This window comes from Lampetra fluviatilis, chromosome 33 (assembly GCF_964198595.1).
Source record: "Lampetra fluviatilis chromosome 33, kcLamFluv1.1, whole genome shotgun sequence".
NCBI lineage: Eukaryota > Metazoa > Chordata > Hyperoartia > Petromyzontiformes > Petromyzontidae > Lampetra > Lampetra fluviatilis.
Window position 1 is genome coordinate 2,949,494 of NC_136307.1, and position 17,347 is coordinate 2,966,840.

Sequence of the window (17,347 nt, forward strand, 5' to 3'; positions counted from 1 at the left end):
AAAACAATTATCATATCTACTTGTTGTTTGAACATCATAACACCTCCTGTTTTATTTTGCCAAAAAGGGGTGAGGCCCCTATTCTTGTTTTTTTCATCACTTGAGTCAATGGACCAGCCCTCGGGCAAATAACTTAAGAGATGGGGGGCACAGTTGATTTGATTCGGTCGAGTTAACCAACCCTGGTGACTTCCCACCGACTCCTGTGCGTGTGCAGTGGTGGCAATTCCACGTTGCGATGGCGGGGACCGGGTGGCCGACAGGATGTGTAAAACACACTCGTTTTTACTTTTTACGAGGAGAGATAAATAGATTTGTTTGTTTTTATCACTGTAAGTTTTCTTTTACCGAGTAAGGCCCACTGAGCTATATAACTCAGAAGCGACCTGTCCACAAATGATAGCCGGACGAACTGGCTTATCGGGTGGACTTTTATCGCAGCCAAATACTCTAAAACGTGTGACGTTGATTCGAAATGCGGAGGGGGAAAATCAGAGGAGCTCGGAGAAAAATCCACGCGACCACGGGGAGAGAGACACGCAAACTCCAAGTATACAGCGTCAGGGTCGGGATGAACCCACAACTTCCTCCGTACCGGGCGAGGTAGTTGACTTTTCGCCACCGTGGCATCCTTATATTCTCCACTGCGAGGCGAATGATTCATCTTTTGTTATTCATCTGACAACTCCCTGTGGCTTTCCGAACAATACTGTGCTTATTTGCATGAACTCCAGGAGGATGACGAGCTAAGTCAACCGCGAGTACTCGGGGCTCCAACTCACAGTGCCCGTCACTCACCACTCTACTGTCGTGTAATACTGTCCGCCAGAGTGGGTGGGAGCCGTGGGTGCAGTGGCTAGCCACGACTAACATCAGTGCCGAGTGGTATCTGAACCGCTTATGGGCACGACACTCCTTCACCAACTCGCGCTGGCCAGCGTGGTGAAGTATGGGCACATCATTCTTCAGGGAGGCTATCATCCGGCAGTGGATTTACAAAGGACCGTGTGGTTATCTATAGTGAAGGAATCCGATGAGCTATAAAGATGTCCAGGCGGGGCGGGTTAGAACGTTGCAACAATGAACAATACAAAAAACACGATAAGAGTGCAGAGTATAAGAAAGTAAGGAAAAACCACTAAATATTTCGATTTAAAGCTTTCGTGACTGCAGGGATTCATCTTCTTGGTTCTTTCGGTAAAGTCACGTAGAATGGAAATAATAAAATAAAACTTAATAAAATAATTCTCACGACGTTTCGGCCACAACGCAAGCAGCCGTCCTCAGGTGAAGACCCGACAGACCTGGTCTTCACCTGAGGACGGCTGCTTGCGTTGTGGCTGAAACGTCGCGAGAATTGTTTTATTATGTTTTATTTTTATTATTTTATTACTTCCCTTCTACGTGACGTTACCGAAAGAACCAACAAGATGAATCCCTGCAGTCACGAAAGCTTTAAATCGAAGCTTATCTGTGACTACGTCCTTTTGTCAACAGACGTAAAACCTGTTGGCAGAAAGTTTAGTGGCTGTCCATTTTTCTGTAAGTGAATTCCATGAAGAAAAAAAAAACACCACACGCGTGACCTTAGCGTGAAAACGAAACGACAAGAGAGAGAAAAAAATACCGTGACAAAGCCGAGCGACTCCACCTTTAAAAAAAACAGGAACCAAGAAACGCGGGCGGTAGATAATTACCGGCAGACACGATCTGACGCTCGCCACGTGCCCAGCACCGCTCCACAAACTCCGCTTCCAACTCGAACGGCGATCTTACACATTGCCAGCAGGTAGTGTAGGCCGGTGCTCTTCACGATATTTTCAGAGGGGCCGCTAGTTGCCCGCGGGCCTTGCAGTGAAGAGCAATTCTGTGGTTAGCATCTTGGTGTCCTGGTTAGCGCTTCGCTGCGCTGCGTAACCCGGCGACCCGAGGTCAGATTCCCGCTCACGGCCACCAACGCCAGTGACGATTGTCTGAAGTTGTGTACCTGGGCCTCCCCTAAGTCGACTCGGCCTCAAATGAGTAGCTGGTGCGGTGTGTAAACATCGCCAGTGGGGAGACAAAGGCGGGCGGGCGGGCGTGGTACTGGACACCCACCCGCTCGTGCGCCGTGCCGGCCTTCATGGGAGCTCGCTAACAGCACTTGCCCCAACGGCCTTTACGGGAGATCTTTGTCTTAATGTCACCTCTGCTGCGCAGCCGTCACGTCCCAGGTTGTGTAGGTACACATACCATACATCAGTGAATGACACACACACACACACGTGCACACGTGCGCACGTTCATATAAGGGTATGTGCCAGAAGTCCAAGACAAAGTGGGTCTCTGTTCTAAAACGGCCACCGGGCAGTGATTCGCCGCTGATCCTTTAAACAACATTCTTTTTCTCGGTGACCAATGTATCCACGAGACAACAACGGCTGACGTCCCACAAAGTGGTATTCGTTTTATTGTCCTCCGAGGGATGATGATGGTGATGACGATGATGGGTTGAGTTGAGCACCGACCGATATTTGAGAGGGATGATGATAACACTGGTCAACAAACAAAAGACATTTTTTTCTGGCCTGGACTTTTGCAGCTGTTTTAGACTAATTTCAGGGTGCTGATTCCAAATCTGATCTCAGATTTGCTCCATCACATCTCATTTTTATACTATCGGCATACCCCATTTTCATTGATTTTACCCGAAATTAACTCTGTTACTTATGATTGCAAGTTGTTGCGAGTCAGTGACTGCTTTAGTGTTAAAATATGGTGCTGTATTTTTAGGATAGTGTGTTTATAATATCATTTTATGTAGATATCCACATTTATTTAATATTTTTCTTCTGCAGTTTTTATTGAAAATTCTATATTTAACATCTCACAAACCTGATGTGATAGACAAAAACTGATGCCAGATTTGGAATCAGCACCCCAAAATTACATTAAAACCGTTGGAATACCTTATGCCAGAAAAAGTGTGTTGACCGGTGTATAATCAGCCAACACGAGAACCACAGCTCCACCCGGCCGGATACATTGGGTCAAGATAAAGGTGCAACCATGCGACTGTCTGCTCACGCCACTGCTGGCAGAAGGGCCTGCGCTAGAGGGAGCTCTACAGAGCTCCAGATGGTATTTGGCCTACTCTTCCAAGCTGACCGGACGTCTTGGAAGAGGTGGGAGAACCCGTACTTTACCCCACCACACGTTGGCGAGATGTTAACTTCCTCGCCTGGTATACAGGAGGTCGTGGGTTTGATCCCAACCCTAACGCCTGCTGCTGTATATTGGGAGTTTGCGTGTGGATTTTTCTCCGGATCTCCCGGTTTTTCTTCTCCACATTTAGAATCATGCGTTTCGAGTATTTTGCTGCGATACGTGTCCACATGATTAGCCACTGCTTTGAGCTATTTGTGACCAGGTGGCTTCTAGAAAAAGAGAAAGAGAGCTCAGTCGGCCGTACCTGATTTAACAAAAAATGTAGTTGTACATCCTCGGTGGACAGATGCGAGAGGAATTTAGGAAACTTTCATCTCATTACCTGCGCTGGCAGGTAATGAGATGACATGTGTTTACTCGCACATGCTGATTGGGTGACGTGGAAGCCAGGGATATAATAATGATAATCATCAATTGAATTCATCATCGATTGTATTCATTCAGATGAGATTCCCTTGTACAAAGGAGACCTGGGATACAAAGCCAACACACGTGTACAGCACTTGGTCAATCCACTGCTGGATGAGGGCCTCCCCCACCTTGTGCACACTCACGGGGGTTATATGAACATACTTCACCACGCTGGGCTGGGCAAGTTGATTAGGGTGGGGATCGTATACGTGGGCACGTAGAAAGTACATAGCAATAGTTGATTCTCCTGCGGTGCCGTCTGTTGTAAGGTGGTGACCCATTCGAGTGCAAACAAGGATGTAGAGTTGATGTGATGGGGAGCGTTCTGAGTCATTTGCTGACGTGCCCACAATGCAATGCCTGCGCACGTGTCAACGTATCAGAACAACATCGTGAAACGGCCCTGATATCAAACAAAGCATAAAAAACGTCGCGTCGAACGAAAACACAATTAACGCAAGTTTACAAATCAGCGGAAAATAACTTAATAGTTTCACTTTGATGCGACATTGGGACGAGTTACGAGCTACGCCTTAACAACAACAACAACATATTCTTGGTTCTTTCGGTGAAGTCACGTAGAAGGGAAATAATAAAATAATGTAAATATAAAACAATACAAATTATCACGACGTTTCGATTGCAACACCAGCAATCATCATCAGGTGTGAAATCCACAACAAGAAAATTTCAAATTTCAAATTTAGTGGTAGTGCCTTATGTCTATAATCCCTACTCCAAGCTGGTCTAGCAGCGTTCTCGAAAATATTGAGTCAGGAATTCATACGCACAACGCCCAGGTCACGTGCACGAGGGAAGACCGAGGATGGACAACATGAGGACATGGTCGTTGCTCACGCTGGAGCAGACATCGAGGATAAGCAGAAGACAGAAGTCAGTGGCGAAGGATCGCACGTGGTGCGGACACACTCTCGGATCGCGGAGGGCTGAAGACAAGAGGAATTCATCGCTGGACCTCACCCTCGTCCCTTGAGCCATTCACACACTGGTCTCGAACCCTAACCCAGTGGTGTAGCTGTTGAGCGTGCAGGTGGTAGTAGGTCCATGACCACCGTGCACTTAGTCACTGAACAGAGCTTCGATATTGTTCCTTGTACGAGGAAAATCATCGTCGAATGAGCCATTTCCGAAATCGGGATGCGTTGTGGTGGTGCGCCGTGGGAACTGTTCCATGTTCGGAGAGAGAAAAAAAACACATTAGCGCCGTCATGGACCATATGAGTAACAGAACAAAAACCGACGATGTCTCCTTCATATATGTCTCTTAACATACATGTTTTAAAATATGTATTTCTACACATCATTTCACCAGCGTCCACTCAACACAAGCAAACCCGGGACCTGTTTCGCTTGCGACGAATCAATGCTGCTGAAATGAATGGGCTGATGGGTTGTTTAGAAGATGATTGAAATACTTTTGCTTTCTGTACTCGTGGAGAGAGACGGTCTCACGATGTAGACACGTCGCGTCTGCATGCCTGTGTTGTTATATCGCGTTTGTGTCGTAGACGTTCTTGCACGAAGACAGATATTCACGACATCCTCCCCTTCCACCCTCCCACGGGCTCTGCTACAGCTACGCACACACACATGACGCACGCTCTTACTCCACGTGCGGTTAAATATTTATAACCCGTGCTGGCTGTTTATAGTTATGCAACCTTTTGCCGAAGCTTGTTTGAAGCAAACATCTCCATACGTCCTCCAGCAAAGAGAGGAGAAGGAGTGGGTGTGGGCAAAGAAATTGATGGATCTCCTCTTTCCGAATGTGTGTGTGTATCTGTGTGTGTCTGTGTGTATGTCTGTGTGTGTCTGTGTGTATGTCTGTGTGTGTGTATCTGTGTGTGTGTATGTCTGTGTGTATCTGTGTGTATCTGTGTGTGTATCTGTGTGGGGAGACGAAGGCGGTCGGGCGTGGTGCTGGCCACCCACCCCTTCGTTTACCGTTCCGGCCTTCAGAGGTGCTCGCTAACAGCACTTGCCCCTACAGTCTGTTAAGGCTATGCGGGGGATCTTTGTGTATCTGTGTTTGTCTGTGTATCTGTGTTTGTGTGTGTATCTGTGTTTGTGTGTATTTGTGTTTGTGTGTGTATCTGTGTGTGTGTATCTGTGATTGTGTGTATCTGTTTGTGTGTGTGTATCTGTGTGTGTATCTGTGTGTGTGTATCTGTGTTTGTGTGTGTATCTGTGTGTGTGTGTGTATCTGTGTGTGTGTGTATCTGTGTGTATCTGTGTGTGTGTCTGTGTGTGTGTATCTGTGTGTGCGTATCTGTGTGTATCTGTGTATCTGTGTTTGTGTGTTTATCTGTGTTTGTGTGTGTATCTGTGTGTGTGTATCTGTGTGTGTGTATCTGTGTGTATCTGTGTGTATCTGTGTGTGTATCTGTGTGTATCTGTGTGTGTGTGTGTGTATCTGTGTATATCTGTGTGTGTGTGTATCTGTGTGTGTGTCTGTGTGTGTGTATCTGTGTGTGTGTGTTGGTAGTGTAGCGGTTAGCGCGCTGCGCTACGAACCTAGCCACCCGGGTTCGATCCCCGCTCACGGCAAGCACCAGTGACGATTATCTGAACCGGTCTTGGGCCTCCTCTAGGTCGACTTGGCCTCAAATGAGTACCTGGTGCCGTGTGTCAACATCGCCATTAGGAAGACAAAGGCGTCCGGGCGTGGTGTTGGCCACCCCACCCACCTCGTGTGCCGTGCCGGCCTTCATCGGTGCTCGCTAACAGCACTTGCCCCTACAGTCTGTTCAGGCTATACGGGGGGTCTTTGTATTTGTTTGAACCCCTTTGTAAATGACGAAGCGCACGAAACGTGATCGGCACACGAGAGGAAAGGCGGTCCGGGCGTATTCGAAGGCGGCGATACAACAAACAAACAACGGCGTGTATCCTTGTTTCACCCATCGCGGACAGGAAAAATGTCTCCGTGACAAGAAATGTTTTAGAACCGAATAACGTTTTAGAGCAGGGGGGGTAGTGGGGTGGGGAGTCGGCAAACATGCGGTTGCGGAGACCGCGATGCACTGTGGATCTTGACGTATTGAGTTGCTTGTTGTTGTTTAGACCGAATTCGAACCAAAAAAATTAACCCGTAAAAACAAAGTTTTTCACTATAAATCCTTTATATGCGTGGCGGCTAGAGTCCTCTCGTCCTCTGGCTTGAGATGGCTGCCACCTATGGGTCAGATGATTGCCTGCCACCATTAAGCAATTGGTAATTAAATATTTAAAAAAATTCCTAAAAAGTGTAAAGTTATGGAAAAAAATTTTCACGAAAATAAATTGTCACGCACAACGAGTCTGTGTGCAAGATATCAGCTCGATTGGATCACGGGAAGTGGGTTAAAAAACGACCGAAAGATTTGCACGGTCGTAAGCGCGCAAGCAAGCAGGCGAACTTAATATAAAGGATTAAAAAATGCCTCTTCTCGTTATTCTCCCCCCCACCCCGAGTTTAGAATCTCCAAAGTCGCGCGCCCCAGCGATGCCCATAATTGTGAATGAATGTCGTTAGGATCGTAGGTCGCTATCGCTCTCTCCGTGGATCCTGCTGTAATCACGACGCCGTGGACATTGTCACGGAAACGAGTGTGTGCTTCACGTTGGCCGGTGTTTGCGGCCCCCGATCCCGTTCAGCGAGAAGTCCACGACTCAAATGCCACCGTCCAGTCGGCGAGCGAGAATCGAGCAACGATAAAGTCGCCATCACGGCAGCTTGCCCTCCACGGACCGAACATCGCACCCCCAACTCAGTGCTAGAGTCATGATAATAATGATGATGATCAGTATAACACGTAGGCTTTCGCGACCAATATTATTCATAATCAACGTTTTTGGGTTTAGATCGCGTTATTTATAAATGTGTCGTAACCCTCCACCACCATTCTGGCGAATTGCCCGATGATGCTGGATGCAATTACTAGCGAAACGTCGTACTCAAATTGTAAATGTTGTGGTTTCACGCTTCAACACACCGGTGGGCTAAAGCAGTGAACTATTTGTCTTTTGGCAACGTGACACTTTTTTACTGATTGGCCGTGTCGGGTGGTGGAGGGTTACGACACATTTATAAATAACGCGATCTAACCCCTAAAACGTTGATTATGAATGATGATGATGGACGGCCCTTTTCGCTGCCGGATGAAGACCTTCCCATGCTACGTCAGCCATGGGGGGGGGGGGGGGGGTTGCTTGACCATACTTCACCACACCGGGCAGTGCGCGTTGGTGAAGGGAGGCCCAGGACTGAGTAAAATACAACTCGCCACTGATGCTAGCCGTCGCCTAGAAATCGAGTTCAAGTCGCTGCGTTAGTGGTGTAGTCTCAGAATCAGAATATTTCTGTTGGAGAAATCCGATGAGTTATTATGTTTTATTTTTTTATTTTATTATTTCCATTCTACGTGACTTTACCGAAATAACCAAGAAGATGAATCCCTGCAGTCATGAAAGCTTTAAATCGAAAAAGCTATAAAGCTGTTTTTTTACAAATGTCCACTCGTTTTCACAGATGCCAAGTAATGTGCTCGTCACTGCACCACCAGCACTGCCTTATGACAGAACGAACATAAATGTATACTCGTTAGGGATTAATTTCTGATTCAAAGCGTCTGGATATTTGTGCTGTTCGCATTTTGGCGTTCTCTGATCTGACACTGGTGATACGAGGCCATGAAGAAGGCCCTCTCTAGTGTAGGCCAATCAGTTTCAATGATAATGCCAGATTTAATTATCAGAGCTTGTTTGCGTGTGGTTAATGCAGACGATGATCCCTTTTTCATTGCCAGAAAGGGTAAAACATATTCTTATTTTTCACGCTTCCGGGGTGTTACACCAAACCGAAACCAACGATTTTCGGATTATCTGGGCCCGAATTTCCATGACGGCAATGCACCATTTCCACCACGAATTTTGACATAATTAGACCTGCTACGCAAACTACTGCGTACTTCGCTTTGAGCTATAATGCGGCGCACGCCAGAACACGCGTGGGAGGAGGCGACCGTGGAAACAAGTGCCACGTCACAGTCGATCGGCTCATTACACGACGAGGCAGCCAGCGTACGCAACACACACACACGGTGCTGGATTACCGCCCAGGAACGATGGGAGGGGGGATTTGTTCTGCTGAGGATCATCACTCCTCCTCCCTCCTCCTCCCTCCTCCTCCTCGCTTGCGCCCTGTGACTCCCACCGCTACCAGAGACGTCACTGAGAGGCCCTGTGTCGTCAGTGAGTGATGTTTGTCCCGGGGCACAATTGATCAGTGGAGATAAGAGACCCCACTAGAGGCCAGTGGAATGGAAGCGAATTGCGTGTGCGTGTGTGTGGTGGTGGTGGTGGTGGGGGGGGTGGAGCCGGTAATTTATGGGGAACCGGTGGTGTAGCGGTTAGCGCGCTGCGCTACGAATCCCCGGCCACCCGAGATCGATTCCCGCTCACGGCCAACACCAGTGACGATTTATTTGAACGGCTTTCTGGGCCTCCACTAGGTCGACTCGGCCTCAAATGAGTACCTGGTGCGGTGTGTAAACATCGCCACTGGGGGAGACAAAGGCGGCCGAGCGTGGTGCTGGCCACCCCCCCCCCCCTCGTGTGCCGTGTCTGCCCTCATAGGTGCTCGCTAGCAACACTTGCCCCAACAGTCTTTGACAGTGTTAGAGGCTATACGGGGGGCCTTTGTCTTTGGTGGTGGGGGAGCAGTGGTGGGGCGATTAGCGCGCCGCGCTGCGCTACGAACCCGGTGACTCCACGTTTTTTTTGTTCTGCTCGCGACAAACGCCGGTGACGAGTCTTCTGAACCGATCCGTGGCTTCTTCCCCCGAGGTCGACTCAGCCTTGAAATTAAAACGCGGCGAGTTGTGTAAACAGCACCACTGGGGAAACAAAGGCGGCCGGGCATGATGTTGGCCAGCCGTCCCCCACGTGTGCCGTGGAGGACTTCAAATTTGCTCGCAGGCAGCGCTTGTCCCCGACGATCTGTCAAAGACAATACGGCGGTGGGGGGGGGGGGATCTATGTCTGGGGGCAGCCACACACCTGGCGAGACCCGAGTTTGACCACTGCTCACGGCCAGCGTCATCAGCGGCAAAGTATCTGAAACAGCGCTGAGCCCTCCCTAGGTTGACCCAGCCTTAAATGCGGACGCGTTGCGAGCGTGAACATCGGCGGCGCTTGTGGTGGAGGGCCGTGATGCCGGCCAAGACACATCCCCCTGCGATGTGTCCGGCCTCTCAGAGATGAGAGTTTTTTCGCTAAACAGCACTTGCCCCAAGAGCGTGACACTGCGGGTGGAAGGGAGGGGGCATTTGTGAGCAGGATATCGTTCAGCGTTCGCGACTTGGGGCCAATTTTCTGGCCTTGGACATCATCATCATCAGTTCGTTTGTTGTCCTTCGCCCCGCCACGCACCTCCGATGAGCACGCCTGGCTACTTACGGCGAAGTTCGGCATACATACATCAGTGACAACTAGTGCCTGAACTTGTCGTGAGCCTCCCTTCGGTTGACTCAGCCTTGAAAACGTGCGTCTCGCGGCCCTGTTCACTGTTGTAGCAACAACGGCACTGCTCGAGACAAATGTGACGAGGCTAATGAAGCTGAAAATTGCACGCAAACAAAAAACCGCAAGCTCAAGATCCTTGTTTGCAATCACACCGAGAGATGGGAACGTGGACCGAGTTAATGGACATACATCGCAGATGCCGCATTCACGATAGAAGTCAACGGTCTCGGGCAGGACACACGGAGATCGGCGGTTGATGGACGAGACCGGCGATGGAATGACAGCCAACGGAGCGAACGCGTCCGCATCGATCGTATCGTCGTGCAGGATTGAGATGGATTGTAGTTGCACTAATCTGATGGTGTGATGGTGGGCAATGGGGGGGGGGGGTTGAGTGCCTCATCTAGCAGTTGGTGGACGATGGCTAATGATGATGGACGAAACTTCTGAAATCACTCCTGCGTGACGCCAAAGTATTGGACGTCATCCCGCTCCGGCGATGGGGGACATCGTTAAGGTTGCCTGCCACCCCTGAGATACAACAACAACAACAATCGAGACATATCATGGGTGTGATAATGATGATAATGATATCACCCAGGGCAGCTACCTCCTCAACGAGTAAGGACAACCCTGGGAAAACCAGGAACAGGTGGCTAAACGCAGTTCCATCGGGCAGCCTCGTTTGACCAATTGCGGTGTGAATGTCGAGGCTCCTGTCCCAGTGGACGATGGGCTAACAAGATCGCATTGGTCAGCCTGACAATTGTGTTTCTTTTTACTCTGCGAACGTGTGTGTGTGTCTGTGTGTGTGTGTCTGTGTGTGTGTGTCTGTGTGTGTGTGTCTGTGTGTGTGTGTCTGTGTGTGTGTGTGTGTCTGTGTGTGTCTCTGTGTGTGTGTCTGTGTGTGTGTCTGTGTCTGTGTGTGTGTATCTGTGTGTGTGTGTCTGTGTGTGTGTCTGTGTGTGTGTCTGTGTGTGTGTGTCTGTGTGTTTGTGTCTGTGTGTGTGTGTGTCTGTGTGTGTGTCTGTGTGTGTGTGTCTGTGTGTGTGTCTGTGTGTGTGTGTCTGTGTGTGTGTCTGTGTGTGTCTCTGTGTGTGTGTGTGTCTGTGTGTGTGTGTCTGTGTGTGTGTGTGTCTGTGTGTGTCTGTGTGTGTGTCTGTGTGTGTGTGTCTGTGTGTGTGTGTCTGTGTGTGTGTCTGTGTGTGTGTCTGTGTGTGTGTGTGTGTCTGTGTGTGTGTGTGAGCGGTAGTGCAGCGGTCATCGCGCTGCGCTACGAACCTGGCGAACCGGGTTCGATTCCCGCTCACGGCCAACACCACCAGTGACGATTATCTGAAACGATCCTGGACCTCCCCTAGGTCGACTCAGCCTCAAATGAGTACCTGGTGCGATGTGTGAACATCGACACTAGGGAGACAAAGGCGGTCGGGCGTGGTGTTGGACACCCATCCCCTTGTAGGTGCTCGCTAACAGCATTTTCCCCTACAGTCTGTTACGGATATATCGGGGGATCTTTGTCGTTTTGTGTGTGTGTATGGGGAGCAGTCGTGTAACGGTTAGTGCCCGGCGCTACGAACCCGGTGACCTGAGTTCAAATCCCGCTCAAGGCCACCAACAGCAGTGACGATTATCTGAATCGGTTCTGGGCCTCCCCTAGGTCGACTCAGCCTAAAATGAGTACCTGGTGCAGTATGTAAATATTGTCACTGGGGAGACAAAGGCGGCCGGGCGTGGTTGCTGGCCACCCACCCCCTCGTGTGCCGTGCCGGCCTTCATAGCTGCTCGCTAACAGCACTTGCCCCTACAGTCTGTTAAGGCTATACGGGGGGCGTCTTTGTCTTTGTTGTGTGAGTGCGCTCTTTCCTCACCCTCTTTCATCTTTGCCGCCCGTCTATTTTTAAATGACAGCGGCGGTGCCTCGCTTGATGACCTCATTAAATGTTTAAAAACAGGCAGCGAAATGCCTCCACCCCCACTGCCTCCTCCTCTCTCAGGAAGACCCAAACGCAGCGGTGGTTGTGGTTTCACGTTGATAAAATGTAAAGAAAAGCTTTTCTAAACAAGCGCCGTATTACGCATTCTCGCGACGAGGATTTTTGGCGGGCGTGGGTCGTGGCGATGTGTTTATTTATGTATTCGGTGAACCCGAGTGTCCGGTGAGAGTCAATGCACGTTGGGCTCGCTTGCAAGACGGAGTTTTAATGTTTTTCAGTCGGAATAGCGCACGCGGCCACAACCACCACCACCACCGCCACCACCACCGCCCCCTCCGAACGGAAACGTAGACACAACGACGTGGAGAGATGCGCATACTGGGAATTTGCACCGAGAGCCGTAAAGAGGGAGGCGAGATTCGGAGAACAAATGGCAATTGGCAAGGGAGACGTTAGGGGCCGTCCATAAATGACGTCACGCACCTAGTGGGGGGGTCAGACATTTGTGAAGATGTGTGACGAGGGGGGGGGGGGGTTGAGAAATGTGACGTCACATCAAAATGCGCAACTTTAATAAATATAGACAACACGTTCTACCTAATTAAACATTTTTTTAAATAAATGTTTTCTCCTACAACATCAGAGTACAGCGCCACATTAAACACGAACTACAATGACAATAGTTTAAAGCGATTTGAAGCATGTTTTATTTTCAAAATGGAAATATGGTTTTGCGGGGGGGGGGCGGCAGAGTTTTGTGACGTCATATTTGAGGTGGGGGGGGGGGTCTGACTTTTTGTGAAGCCGTGTGACGAGGGGGAAGGGGGGGGGGTCAAAAATCGTCCAAAATCGCGTGACGTCATTTATGGACGGCCCCTTACGAGGCGCCGTTTGAATGACCGACGGTGGCTGGTTGCAGGGGACAAGGCTGGCGACGGTGTCGCAACCGCCACGGAGATTATGATGCAAATTGAACCACCTCGTGCGGGGGGGGGGGGTAAACGTCGCCTTGTGGCATCGCAAGACGGCGAGTGATGGCAACAAAGATGGGGAGGAAGCCTTTGCTAAAACTGTCAGTGGAGCGATCGTGGCTGTGGGTCTAGGGTGACGATGGTGAGCTGCCGCTTGCTTATAAACTATTTTAAACTATTCTTTCGGTTAAGTCACGTCTAAAGATAAAATAATAAATTAAATAATAGCATATTACGACGTTTCGATTGCAACACAAGCAATCATCATCAGGCATAAAAGAAATAGCAACAAAAATCTAACTAGAAACTATAGACAGACATACAAGCAGACAGACATCACAAGGACACACAGAGAGAGAACACATTTCGGCACAAAGAGAGAGGTCGTTTCTGTGACGGGGCCTTAAATATAGAGAGGGGGGCGGGGGCGGAGAGAGGGAGGGGGCAGAGAAAAAATTAGCATATCAATGAGTGGACGACAACGTGATGCTGCAAGTAAGATGACGACGCGGCACGGCACGCAAGCTTGACAATCAGGAGAAAGACACACTAAAATAAAATAACCTAGTAAAATATCGAAATGTAATGTAATGCAACACAGAGAGTCGGTCAACACACAATTAACGCATAGCCCGGTTGATTACGTATTTCAAAGATTGCTAAGTTAGAATTTAAGTGTGTATTTTACCAAGTAAAGGACCCACCTGAGCTACATAGCTCTTTTTTGTTTGTTTAGAAGCGACATTGCCACAAATGACAGCTCGTCAAAGTGTAAACTTATAGCAGCCGAGTGCTCTAAACGAGTGTTGGTAAATATGGAAGGAAAAACCGGAGGACCCGGAGAAAAATCCACACGACCACGGGGAGAGAGAGACACGCAGACTCCAAATATACAGCAGGCGTCCGTGTCGGAATCGCACCCACGAACCTCCTGTATACTAAGCGTGCTATTTAACATCTCGCTCAAGAAATTCATGAGTAAATGTCCGCCCGCGTAAATTGTGCGACGAGTACGGTATGTGCCGACTCGGCTTTTAGACAAGAACGGTAGTTGGCGAGCCAAAGGCGTGATCAGCACTGAGAGACAAATGTAAACCAGGAATTGCGCTAGCCACAACAATCTCCTTTGATCGTAGCGTATGAATAGCCCAAATGAAGCGGATGGGGAAAGCGAGCAGTCTCAAGCACATTTCAGCTTTTCAATAGTGTTTGTTTTCGCCGGCGGTGTATATTGTCTCCGTTCCGTGTCGCTGTTCATGAACTGTGTATTTGAGCAGCAAGGACTTCCTTTGTGCGTGATTCTCCTTTTGATTAATTGTAAATGCCCCTTCGGTTTGATGTATTTGACAGACACTTTACAGGGTCGGGCGTTATAAATACATGATGATGATGGTGGTGGTGGTGGTGCGTCGTTCGATTAGGTCAGTGGTTCTTGACCTTTGCTGCAGAAAGGTCATCTCACACCCCCCAGGGCGTGCGTGTGCACCCCAGGTTAAGGACCACTGGTTTAGGTGCTCGCTAAAAGCACTTGCCCCAAAGGAATACTAAAGCGATACGGGGGGGGGGTTCTTTTGTATATTGTGTCGTTACATTTCTGACAGGTGCTCACTAACAATACTTGCCCTCGTAGTTAATACCTAATTCATGAGGCTACACGGGAAGCTTTGCTTCTCTGTGTGCAGTTTACAGCTAGCAGATTATCCTGCACTACAATTCCCAGGGATCTCAGTTCGTTTACTGGCCAATGACTCACGAGCAAGTACGAGGTGCGATGTTGTCATGCCCCCGTAACCGTATCGATTTCAAGATTCTCTTCTGGTATTCAAGGCCTTAAAATGTACTTGGCTCCTCCCTACATTCATGACCTCCTTTCGCCACGTTTGTTCCATCAAGATCATTAGGAGCCTCAGATTGTGCGTTGCTCGCTGTCACCACGGCCTATCGTCTTCGCGCGTGGTGGTGACGGTGTCTTTGCATTTGCGGCACTTAAAGTCTGTAACTCGTTGCCCTTCGAGGTCAAGGGGACTTCCAAGAAACTTTATAAATGTTCAAATCTCGACGGAAAACTATCTGCTTAAAATGGCTTTCTCTCTGTCTCTCTTTAGTTATTTTCAAAGTCTTTCTCACTTGATTTGAAGCTTTCGCGACTGCAGGAATCCATACTCTTTGGTTCTTTCGGTAGAGTCGCGTAGATAGAAACATAACAATAGATCACGACGTTTCGATCGCCACACCGGTTGCTTGTGTAGCAATCGAAACTTCGTGATCTATTTTTAGTATTTTTCGTCGACCTCCATGACTTTACCGAAAGAACCAAAGCGTGTCTTTCTCGCTTCTTCTTGCCTTGGTTGGTGTTTAACCATTTCCGCCTTTTCATGCACATCACCATGAGAACGATTGTTTAAGGGCGCTTTATAAACGTAAGTTAGTATTATTATTAAAAATTAACCCGTAAAAACAAAGTTTTTCTCTATAAATCCTTTTTGTGCGTGGCGGCTAGAGTCCTCTCGTCCTCTGGCTTGAGATGGCTGCCACCTATGGGTCAGATGATTGTCTGGCAGCATTAAGCAATTGGTAATTAAATATATTTTTTTCCCCTAAACAGTGTAAAATTTTGGAAACATTTTTTCACGAACTTTAATTGTCACGCACAACGAGTCTGTGTGCAAAATTTCAGCTCGAATGGATCACGGGAAGTGGGTTACAAAACGACCGAAAGATTTGCACGGTCGTAAGCAAGCAAGCAAGCGAACTTAATATAAAGGATTTAAAAAGAGCATTGTAGCACATCGGATTCATCCAGTGTAAATTCATATTCTGATTCCGTCTTTGTTTGCGTGAACAAAAAATCGACACGTGACCAGGCGCGTGCGATGCCGATTCGACGTGACGTCGCCTCGCCGGGCAGTCCCTGACGCAGGCAGGGGCCTCCCTGGCAGAGCGAGCGGCAGAGCGATTGGGAAGGTAGCGAATTCAAATCTTGGTTCGGGGTTGACTCAGCCAATCATCATCATCGTCGTCCCTCCGCCGTACATTCATTCGGTGAGCGATTAAACGGGCAGCAATTTGTGGCGAAGTCAACCGCGATTGTCCAATGGATAGACTCAGCCCCGCCAGAGGAATGTGGAATTCCCGCCACACAGGCGCACCTGCTCAACTGTTGCTCAGTTGATCACGTTCACCTGTTTTGTTGTTGTTGTTGCTTCTCCGTTCCCACCGTAATACACCACGAAGAACAAAGAGCATTAGTATTATATTTTTATTTAAAATTTCTTGCCGTGTTTTTTTTCTTCACACCTGATGACGATTGCTTGTGTTGCAGTCGTAACGTCGTGATAATTTTATTGTTTTATATTTTTATTATTTTATTGTTTCCCTTCTACGTGACTTTACCGAAAGAACCAAGAATATATAGCATTAGTATTGTTTACACACCCCGTTTTGCCGCGCAGCACTGATTCAATACAGCCAAGTGCTGGAGCCGGTTTGGACATTGCGTGCCTCATCAGCAGAGTCGGGCTTTGCTTAAACAAATGCCGGTAAAACTGCCCGACGTTTTTATCGAGAGACGGGTCGTAATATCGATGCAAAACTATACATCGATAATAGGTGCTCGCAAACAGCGCGTGCAAGAGAGCATTCTCTTCTGGTTTGGAGGGGAGTTGGAGTCGAGCCATGGGCCATGGGTTTTCATTTCCCCGAATTGAACCCCGGCGGCTCTAACGGGCGATGTAGAACGCGGGGGAGTGCTTCGATTTCCGAGAATCCAACCTAATGTTTTCCCGCTTCTCTGTTATCTCCTTTTTTTCGACACGTGCCTTTCTGATAAGACAATCAACAAGAATCACAATTAAACGAAGGGTTTACAGTCACCTCTCCTTGGCCTATTTGTTTTTTTGTCCCATGATTTTTTTTCGCTGCGGTTGTGGTGGTGGTAGTGGTGGAGGGGGAAGGTTTGCTGTTGTAATTTCGTGAAGCCATTCATCGGCCTTCCTGTTGCTGGACGGAAAAAGTTGTTTCACTTCATCATACGTGGAAAAGGCAATTGGCCTGGCATTCATCTCCACTGGTGACACTGAAGCAATGGTAGCAATTCCACATTCCCATGGCAGAGGCCAGAATGTACATATATACATTTTTTTTGCTACTAATAAAGTACAAAAAAGCTTATTTCTCACTCTAACAAACTTTAGCAAAGTGCTCACCTCTGTGAGTGACAATGAGGCAGTGGTGGGAATTCCACATTCCCATGGTGGGGGGCTGGTCTCTCCAGAGCATAACGACCTCTGGTGACCT